The sequence below is a fragment of the Lagopus leucura genome, unplaced genomic scaffold (assembly GCF_019238085.1).
Source record: "Lagopus leucura isolate 7727_CA_CO unplaced genomic scaffold, USGS_WTPT01 Super-Scaffold_100004, whole genome shotgun sequence".
NCBI lineage: Eukaryota > Metazoa > Chordata > Aves > Galliformes > Phasianidae > Lagopus > Lagopus leucura.
Genome location: NW_024962264.1, coordinates 34,048,819 through 34,059,869, shown reverse-complemented (window position 1 = coordinate 34,059,869; position 11,051 = coordinate 34,048,819). Strand labels below are relative to the sequence as shown.

General features: G+C 39.0%; 1 long non-coding RNA gene across 1 annotated transcript; it reads right to left on the bottom strand.

Moving 5' to 3' along the window:
- Positions 1 to 239: 239 nt before the first annotated feature.
- Positions 240 to 2,794, bottom strand: LOC122179602. The gene is made up of 3 exons (XR_006178766.1): positions 2,699 to 2,794; positions 2,121 to 2,180; positions 240 to 323 (listed from the first exon to the last, which is right to left on the bottom strand). It is a non-coding gene; the product is annotated as an uncharacterized LOC122179602 (long non-coding RNA).
- Positions 2,795 to 11,051: the final 8,257 nt, after the last annotated feature.

Below are 11,051 nucleotides of genomic sequence, written 5' to 3'. Positions count from 1 at the left end.
AAGGAGGAAAAGGAGAAGAAAGAAAAGCCAACACTTAGAAGAAAAGAGAGTGCTCTGGAAATGTACAAGCAAAATGCCTGGCAGGAGAGAAATCTGGCAGCAAAACTCAAAAGAAATGCCCAGTGGGAATGAGACTGGGAAGAGGGAAAGGAAGAGAGAAAGATGGAGAGAGAGAGACAGAGAAGTTGTTCTGTTGCCTGGCCACAATACATAAACCTTACCAGCTACATGCGTTGTCACGGCCAGCAGGCAAAAAATTCCTGAACACTTGTCCAGGCAACATGCTTTGTGGAATGAAAGCATCTGCAATTCTTCCTGAGAACCTAAATTAAGTTAGAACATGAAGTTTCTATTATGATTATATCTCTAATTTTCAAGTTTTAAGAATGGTCTGGGTCTGTATGATGGTTCTGCTCTTGCTCTTTAATGTCATGCTTTTTCACCACTTCCTGATCTTCTGTTCATCACCAGTATGGCGAAGTAGCCAGATGCAGACTCTCTGCTGTATCATTAACTCATTCCTTGTGCTTGCCTTCTTACATAAAATGATGCTGTGGGCACTCTGTTATGCTAATGCATCACAGCAAAATCACCTGCAAAATGTGGAAAGTGCCATGATTTGTGTTCTTTCAGAATTAAAAAACACCCATCCCAGTCTGTGTGGAAGGTACATAAAGCGGCCAGGTTGGATGGGATTCTGGGCAACCTGGCCTAGTATTAGATAAGGAGGCTGGCGGCCCTGCCTGCGGCAGCGGAGTTGGAAATTCATAATCCTTGAGGTCCCTTCCAATCCAAGCCATTCTATGATTCTACGATCAGGGTCTAATGTGTGGCATCCTGGTACCAGTTGGCTTCCTATGGTTCTCTTCAGGTACACTGAAACACCTAAGGTGAGGAGATCTGTTAAGTTGCAGGTATCCAGGAATACACTTGTACTGTTATGCCTCATAACTTTTTCTGGTGTTTCTGTTCTGTTGCTGGCAACTGCTGAGAGCAATCTCATCTTGAAATGCACCTTTCTACAAAGTTTTGAGGATTATCCTGAGAACACTTCTGAAGAACGTTCTTCTCAGTTTGCATCGGAATATGTTGCCATGTGCAGCATGGATGCCTGAGGAGGATTTTATTCCTCATGTGCAGCTCAGTAGCCCTTATTCTGTGAGCTTAGGACATGTTGTTTCTCTTCAGCACAGCATTATAGGGGAAATTACATTTCCTCCTGTGTTCACAGTTTGCTGTAGCTCATAAAAATATAGATATATTATGAGCAGACTGTCCCTGTAACTCCATGAGAAAGAATTGTTCTCTTCCTGGCTCCCCTTCAGCACTCAACAGTTAACATGACCAGGCTGCTCCTTTTGAGCCCATGAAATATTAACAGAGCTCTTGGCCAAGTACCACAAGAACTTCTGCCCAATCTGTTTCAAGAAATGTACTGTCTTTTGTGGGGAAGCAGGGAGGAAACATTATGGTAAAGTCTTATTTGGCTCTTTTCAGCAGAGCTGACAATATGTTGTGGGCTGAGTGACTGTAGGCTGAACAAATTGGCAAGATCAAAACTGTTCTTTAAGCTTGACTGTGGAGCCAAGTCTGATGGGTAGCATAACATACTGTATAGCCTCTAGTCAGAATAAAATCCATACAGTGAAAATAAATAAATAAATACAGCATGCAATCATCAAATCTATTCATAAGTTCATGACTGGCTGCATAATCAAAGGAAAATTACTTCATTGGGCACACTGCCAAATAATGAGCTGGAAAGGGTGAGATTTCTACTTCTCAAATTCAATTGTAGGCAACAGGGATGACATCTCTAACCCCACAAACCTCACGTTCCTTGAACAGTTCATTATGACCTTCATGTTTACCACAGTCCTAGAAATATGAGACAACACAAAGAAAATCCAGGAGGCAAATAACGCTGCCATCATGTAGAAACTGATCATTTAAGCAGGAAGAATTTGTTTGATTTGAAACACTGCCAATATTTTGCAGTTGTAGAATTATTTTCCATTTCACAATGTCTGTACTAGCTCAGCATGGATCCCTGTTTTAACCCACGTCTTATCACCTTAGAACTATGAGAATGCTTTGGGTCTCCTTGGCTGAGGCAATACCTTGACGCAAATGCCCTCCTTATGACTCTCCACTGCCTTTCTCCATGCTCTGTAAATACTCTGGAAGAAAACAGAAACATGGACAGAAGGAAATCATTGAGTTTTCCCAGTATGGGAGATATTTAACTGCCCTACTCTTAAAAATCTCCAAGGGAGAAGACTTCATAGCCACCTTGAACAGCTCTTCCAGATATCAAAATCCTGTTGCTGTACATTAACCAAACTATTCCCCACACTATCCCTAGCAGGGATAGGATGAGCCAGAACCATACTCCTCCCCACCAGGTTTTTCAAAAGAGAAAGGTTGGACCAAGTCTTCTATCCTCTACATAACAAACTGAAATCCTCCAGTTTTTCTATTGGCCTTACATTCTCCTCTTACCATTCTTTTACATTAAATTTTATATATCATGTTCCCAATGAGTTTCTACAGTATTGCAAATAGATATGTATACAACCTAACAAATGCACAAACATCCAGAATTATTTCTTTTTGTAATAGTATTACATGGTTGACTCATTTTTGGACCCAAATTAAAATTTCCTTTCCATTCTACATGACATTATTGCGTACTTACAAGGTCACTTCTTTATATTTGTACGTAATATTTTTCCATCCACACATCATAATTTGTATTTTTGCATTCAATTTCATGTGGTTTACTTAAGATATTTCACCAATTTATCCAGTCTTCACTTTTATACTCATTAATGGAAGCGCTGAAAAGAATGGCATAGGTTGATTTAAGAGTAATGCCTCCTTTTTTTTCCCACGGAAACTACAACAGATACTAAGAGCACCATAACATTATTTGATAGAGCAAATTCTCAGCTACAGAGCACAGAGCTCCACAGCATAGACATCACTATTAGCTATGCATTTGTGTCAGTGATGAACAAGAGCCTGCATGCTGTGCTTGTAAGAATCTGCACCAGGGAAGGTGACCCACTGTCACTGTTACAACTGCTGAACTGCACTCACATCCATGATCTCCATCAACACTCAGCAACTGTTGAATGTTACTCGTTGCAATTTCTTTCACATGGGGGAATTCAACGTCACACTTTTGCTTGATATGCACTTCTATGTCAGATCCTACTCTGTCAGGCTGCCCTGCTGCTGCCATCTGTCATGTAGCAACAGCATGTAATGGAATATTGGTGGGAAGGTTCAGCCTTTACTGCCACACCACCACCATCAGCTTCTGAAGCCATGGGCTGACACCATAAAAAAGAAGGTATTACTTCTGGAGTGGTCCTTGTGCATTTAAAATGCCTCCCTAGGTCCCAGTTTGTAACAGCATTCCAATTAACCTCTACATCAGTCACACAGCCTTGTTGCCTATACACATTGCACCGGCCCTTGGTAAAAAGTTCTAGATGCTACAGTAGGTGTATTCAGTATGGACACATAGGCAGTGTGCTAGGCAACACAGTGCATAGTATTTTGATGTGCAGAGAGCAGGCAAAGACTTGAACACGATTAGGTGATGTTATGATCCCCAATGTAGGACATTCTTGAAGGGGAACAAAAAGCAGTCATTTCTTTAATGACTACAGCTACCCTGGCCCTCCCTTTTTCCCCTTAATTCCTTTTTCAAACCTCTCCACATTGTATTAGGACTACTCAGTATGTTCTTGGAGATGATAACTGATTTCTAACAGTGACTGCCTCAGCTCATTCCTCAGTTGTTACATATTTATTGTGTGCTTAAATTAGCAACCTATTCTTAAATCTCTTTCTTAGTATTTATTTTGTGCTCTTGATTATTGGCCATCAAAAGAGGGTTGAGGATTTTATTTATTTGCACGGTGCGAGATGAGATCAAATGTACTTAAATGAACATTAAATAAATAATAAAATTTGACTCTGGGGCCAAAACAACGGTGATAAACAAAAAATATCTTGTTATTATCTCCTAATGAGAACTACTGATTATTTTTTACATTTCATTTGACAGTCTTCATCTCAATTAATTCTACATGGCAAAGTTAAATTATTCAGCTTGATAAAGATCATCCTGACTCTAAAGCATACTTATTAAAAGAAATTAAAGCCTGGTGCTAATCAGGCAAATGAGCATGTGTTACTAACAACATACAAAGCCCAAAAATGAGATAATGACAGGTAGGGTGACAGATAAAAAGCATTGCAATTTAAAGGTAGTGAAATGCTTTGAGCTTCTTGAAGAGAACAGGCATTGTTGATGAGTCTTCTGAAAGAACATCCTTTGCTTTTTAAATTGCGCTTCTTTCATATCTCAGATAAAAAAGCATCTGCACTGAAAAGTGACTGAAGATGATAAAAGTAGTAGGTTGAGAAGTTGTACCAGAGCCAGGAAAGAGTCACAGAATGAAAAGCAGGGCTTGTTGTTAAATAGCACAGAGGCAGTTTTCCACAAATGACCCAAGTATTCCCACTCTTGGCACATCTATTCAGAAAGTTATTTCAAAGTGAACTGGGAAATCTGGATTCAGTGCTGATTTCCACTGACCTCCAATATATCTCTATCAGGATATGTTTGTTACATCTGGAGTCATGGCAATGCTAACGTATTTATGTGTCTATGGGTAACACTACACAGGTAAGTAGACCAGCAAAGCTTGCATTTTGATGGAATGAAAATTTCTGAATTAGCTTCAAATGCTTTGTTTTGCTCAATGACAAGTGAGATTATTTGCTTTTATTTGCATGGAACACATGGTTCTTCGGTTGAGAGAATTATCTATAATTTTTTCCTGGCAATCCTTATTGTTTTGGGACACAGCCTGACATAGTAACCTTGCTCTGTTAAGAGAGATTTCTGCTTGAAATGTAAGTCTGAGTAGTCAGGAAGGTTTCTGTATTAGCAAGCTCATGGACTGGAGGGATCAGTTTTGCCTAATGTGGGCAGGAGGATGCGCAGTCCTGTGCAGCCCCTCAGTAACTGTGGGCTTCACACTCCAGTAAGAGCAGCCTGCAGACTGCCCATGAAGAGCAGATTCATGCTGCAGGGTTTGATGAGATTACAAAAGAATTATTTCACAGCTCAGGAAATCTTGTCTGGCCTGGGTGCCCTGGAGCTTGGCCCGCTGGCCAAGGTGGTTATGTGATCCACAGGCAGTCATTGGCAGCATGCTCTTCCCCAGCCCTTTTGGAAAACACATTTTTCAGAGTGCTATAGGTATGTTCAAGGACTCCCACGGTTTAAGTTAATTTTTCACATAGCTTATCCAAGACAAGACATAAGCACAGGGAAGTGCCATGTGGCCCAACATACTGTGGATTAAACACGTGAATATAATTACAACTTTTGCACACCACTTACTCACGGGTTCTCTGGGGAGAGGAAGAAGAGCTAGTTTATGCTTCAGAGAATTCCAAGTCCTGAGCTTCTCCAAATATACAGGAGGAAATTCACCCAAATATTTTGCTCGTCAAAGTACACTCTTTTCTGCTGTTTCTTATTTTGCATGGGTTGTCCATGGATGTTATCAAACCCAGACCTCACCTTCCAGAAACAAACACAAATTATATGTAAGTGAAAAGGTAGTCAGGGAAATGTAACAGTTGTTTGCATCACATTATTGACCAGAACCTTCAGGTTGGTCTTTTGATGTATGCACTGAACTACAGCATAATAAAGTACATCACTGTTAATTGATAATAAGCTCTTTCTACTCTGTCAAGATGAGAACCTGAAAGAAATGACATACAAAAAGACAAAAGATGGATACAGACTGTTTCCATTATTTGAACTTGCATACCTGTGCTCAGCAGTCTCTTTTGCACAATAACAATAATCAGAGCCTGCATTTTTGGGTCTGCAGTTGACAATCAGAGAAAAGGTGCAAATAGAGGAATGTGTAGCTACTTACTTAGAAAGGAGTAAAATCATGCCATGTCATTCTGTGAGCGCATTTTCAATCGTAAGAAGCCACTTGGGTGCAAAATGATAAATGTAATTTTGTTTATTCTTCCCTTTATAAGTCATGCAAAATAAAAGGAATACATTCCAACATGGATATAACTTTCAATAACTTGTTCCAGGTTACCCTCATCTGTTTACTACTAACACTGAATTGCCATGTGACACTTTTCCGCCTGAAATCGTATAGATAGGAATTAAAAAACTGAGAGCATTAAAGATATCCGTGTTGGCATAGTACCTGGATTTGATTCAAATTCAAATATTCACATTACAATTTTTGCAAAAAGAAAAAAAACCTTCTCATCTCATAGAATATCAGAAATTGAATTTTTATATGCAGTTCTTAGAAAGCTCATCTAGCATCTCCATGCACGTGCATTTCATCACATTGTGGTGGGCTTTTCAGGAGTTCACATCCATCTCATTTATAATTCAATGATAAGCATGACTCACAATGCGATTCCTGAATAAAATTAAGTGTATTTTGAGCCTTGTGACTAGAATTTATTGTTGTTAACATGTTTTAAGAGCCCACTAAATCTTAAATTTGAGAAATACTTTTGCCTGATATTTAATTGTAAATACATCTGATTTTTGGGGTTGGTTAAATACAACCACAAGACCTTGTGTTATACTTAATTTTTTTTCCCCCAATTTCTGACTGTACTACAATTGGCAGATATGATCGTAACATTCAAGATAGAATGATGGCATAGAGATGCAACGCATCATCTTGTTGCTTAGCATAGCATATAATTTACAGAGCTGTACGTTTTTGTAGCTAGCACTGATCTGGTCTGTCGTGCTAAGTTATTCAATAAACACAGTGCTTCACACTAGCAGCATTTGTTGGGAATGTGTTATCTGGGTATGTATTATTTGGGTAGATTTTCTTTCCCTCAGGAGTGCCGTACAGTAGCTAAATTTAGGTACTCAAAATGAAGTTCAATCATGAAGTGCAGGTATAACACAAACCTGCATTAAAGCCAGTCAGTGTTGGGTGCTCAGGAATGCAGGATACTTTATATAAACTCTCACAGACAAGAATCATATTACTTAATGAGCAGCATGCCAAAATAAATTTGCAATAAGGACATTGCTGAGTTAAAAGAAGAAACCTTACTCAAAATGCAAGCCCAGCTTTTTCTTGAAGTTTGAAAATCCAGCTGACCAGTAATTCTTATGCACATGCCAATCCCTCCTTTCCTGTGTGACTAGCAATGATGAACTATTTTTCAGCTTTCCAGGTACACAAGGTAGGTTTTGCTTATTTGTTTGCCTGATGACAACAGTAAGTTGCTAAGATGAAGCTCTGCAGTCTTGACATGGCAGAAAAACCCCAAACCCTTGTCCTTCTCAATGCTCTTTTTTTCCTCTAACAGTTCTACTGTTGGATAAGAGACCGCAGTTTAAACAACCTGCCAGAAGGATTTCTGTTGAACAGTAGAGTTAACTGTTATTTCACATAAGGTCTCCAGAAGCAGTTTCTTTTGTATTTGTTTTTTTCAATGCCATATCTTCAATATTCTTTGTACATTACATTCTTACCCATAAAGAACGTGATCATGTATCCTTTACTATTTCTATGGGCACAGCAAGTTGTTACTGAGACATGCTCTCAAACCCAATGCCTACTATCTGATAAGCCTTTTGTATCAATAGAAAATTAGACTTCTGCTTTTCACTCTGGGGAATAAAAAGAGGATGAAATTGCAATTCATTATTCACTGATATGTTAAAATAAAGCCTTCTCCAACAACTGCTGCCATCCTTTCACAACACTTCATACTTTACCCTATCCCTACTTCTCTTGACTTCATTTCCTCCTGGGTGTCTTTCAGAAATAGGAATCGGTGTCAAGGCATTGCAAGCCCACATTCCTTTCTCTTAGGGGCAGAGAAACAAAGATGTTCTGAAGTTATGGCTAAACATGTAAAGACACAAATACCTCCTGCGTATCTGTCACTGGTGGGTCAGCTCTGGCAGCACAATTTAGATGATCCGTTATGCCAAGAAGCCTCTTTTACACTCTTTCTGGGCCACTGTAAACCCAAGGTACAGGAGAGCAGCAAACCCTAGGGTACATTTCATATGCAAATGTAAGAATAGAAAAAGCTGAAACTGGAGGCAAAAAAAATCAGACAGAAATGTAAGTGCCAAACCTTGGCAAATGCAGCTCAAAGAAGTGCGTGTCTGGCTCCATGCACCTGAACTGAAACATTCTTGGCTTGAGAGGTGACTTGTCCTGGAGAAAAGGATGTGGAATCATTTCAGTGTCAGAGAAAGATCCTATCTGTAAAGCCCTGTTATCTTGTGAAGAAAAAATGTGATATCAAAGACAGATCATATGAAAGATGGGCAGCAGCCCACAGACTGTTCAGTGGTATACAATCTTCCAAGGTTTTGCCAAGTTAAAGGGAAGACATGCCAACAAAAACAGTTTTTCCTCCCAACATGAGACCAATTACACATCCATTGTGTTCAAGGCCAATGGCTTCTGCTTTCCCCTGAGCTCTGAGCTGGCAAGGTGTGGGGGGCACTGCCTCTCACAGTCACTTCCTTCAAATGCTCCAAACTTCTGGCCAAAACAGCCTTGTGCCAGGCAATTCGAGATCTGCCTCTGTGCCTCTGAGCTTTGGCATTGCATCAGACAGTTTGTTTGGTACAACACACTTGTTCCACTGAGTAACTCCATTAAGCTGAGAAACTAGTTTCTAAGCAGTTTTCCTCCTCTTGTACTATGGTTAGATGGAGCGCGTATCCCCAGCTTAAATAAATCTTGTTTATGCTTTTTTCTATGCAAGGGTAAGCATAAAGAGTATTGTCCCTTAAGAAGCTATACTGAACAATGAAATGTTTAGTGCACACATAGGAAAAAAGTATTATTTAAGATTACCATGGAACAGCATATAACCATATTAGAAACAGCATTGTATATTAGTTTTCATTTACTAAGTTTTTTTCTAATATACCTGCCAGGATATCTCAGCCATCCAGGCATGCAAGCTGAAGAATCTGCTTGAAAAAATATTGGATATGGACATTTACAACACGCATTACATTATACTTTTTTCTAGTTAAGAATATGCAACGACTGATATACATCAATGAAGCTTTCTTGATTTCAGTGCAGTGGTGCCAATTCACATTATTCAAGGATTTAGCTGTACTTTTCCTGCTAAAAACAGAATTGCAAGCTGTCCAAATAAACAAACTTCTGACACATATGTAAATAAACAAAAAAGGAATGAGACAGATTTGTTTTGATGTGACTGTTCACTGAGACACCCTTCTTTCCCACAACTGCACATACATGCAGCACTGACAAAGCCCCACGCCTCATCCTTCTCAGTAGTTTCTCTGCCTCAGAGTAGTTGAACATAACAATCTCCTCACACTTGCACAGCATTCCTGTCTCTCTTCAGTTCCTTGCCCCACCTCAGATATTTCCCTCTGATGTCTCTGGACATACATGAATTCAAGCTTAGAAAATAGGGTCTTGCCACCTGCAATAGTTAGAAGGAACTTTTTCAGAAAGAGGAAAAAAAAATACCACTTAGCAGCAAAAATCTTGTGTGTGATTTCATAGAAGCAGACAAATATGTACTTTACCAGTTCTTGGAGTCCTTCCTTCTTACCCAGAGTGGCGTGCATGTGTGTGCATGTGCAGCCTTGTTCCACGTAGTGCAGGAGGCCTTCTTCTTGTCCCACGCCATCCTGGGATCCTGATACAAAAAATGGTAGTTATTTGTTTGTGCTCTGCAAAGTTTTTCAAACTGCAGGCCTTTGTTACTCAATGTGACTGTGAGAAGGACTGGACTGCCTGGAGATGAGAGGCTCCTCCTCTGCCACGCTGAAACACAGAGCATGCATGCATTTGACATGGCTTTATACAAACGTTGCTTTTGAATAACATGCTGCATTACCACTTTGTACATTTTCTACCATATGTAAAGCAATTCTGGATAAAGAAAAATGATTAAAAGTCTTCTGCTGCAACCTTGAAGTAAGAGGCTGAGAGCCCCAAGTTCTCTGCAGGACAGCCCAACAATATCATTATGAAAGCACAAATTTGAGGTAAAGAACTTCAATTAAGAGCATCACATCACATATTCGAGATAAATTTACTGATTACTTCCTTTCTTTAGAGAAGCACATAAGATAATTCACTTGCAGAGGCAAGTGTTTTGTTCTTGTTTAACTGTAATTAGATGGTTTAACTTGTTTCTTGTTTAACTGTAATTAGATGGTTATTCTTGAGTTTAAAAAAAAATTAGCCATATTAGTATAATCTGTATCTGCCAACCATAGATTTTTGCTTTAGAACATAAGTAGTATTTTGTAAATATATTAGCATACAAACTAAATTACTTTTAGAAAGGACTGACCCCTCAGGTGTTATATTGCCATATTTGTATGTAGACAATACACACAATTTGAATTCTGCTGCTTTTATCTTTTCTGCTTTTTTATTAACTGGCAAACAAAACCTTTGTGGTATTTGTTGTTTCCTTTTATCTTCTGAGGGCAAAAAATATCCAAACACTTTTGTATGAACCCAGCTTGCAAACCATTCTGATACTTTAAGCACTAGGTTAGCAACAACTGTGAGGGGCAACAGGTTGATGTCATTAGTGGGTATTTCACCACTGATATCAATGAATTTTTAATCAGGCAATGAATTCTGTTTCCACATTAATTCTGACTCCAAATTAATAAGCAGTCCATTAATGCTTTATGGAAAGTAGCAAAAATCAAACCTGTGTTTCTAATAGTTACCCTGAATATAAACAACAGGACATATAAGAAACATAACAGAGCCACTTTTAATTTTCTGATGCAATTCTGTATTTGAAAAAAAAAAGATTATTATTCAGCCATCGTGATTCCACTAGCCTAAATCAACTAGAAATAAGATTAGAGTCAAAGCCAGATGTTGCTGGAGAAAACGGAGATGACTTAAGAAGAAAACTTAAGACTTAATTTTCCCTCGATAAAGTTGCCAGATGAGACTCTCTTC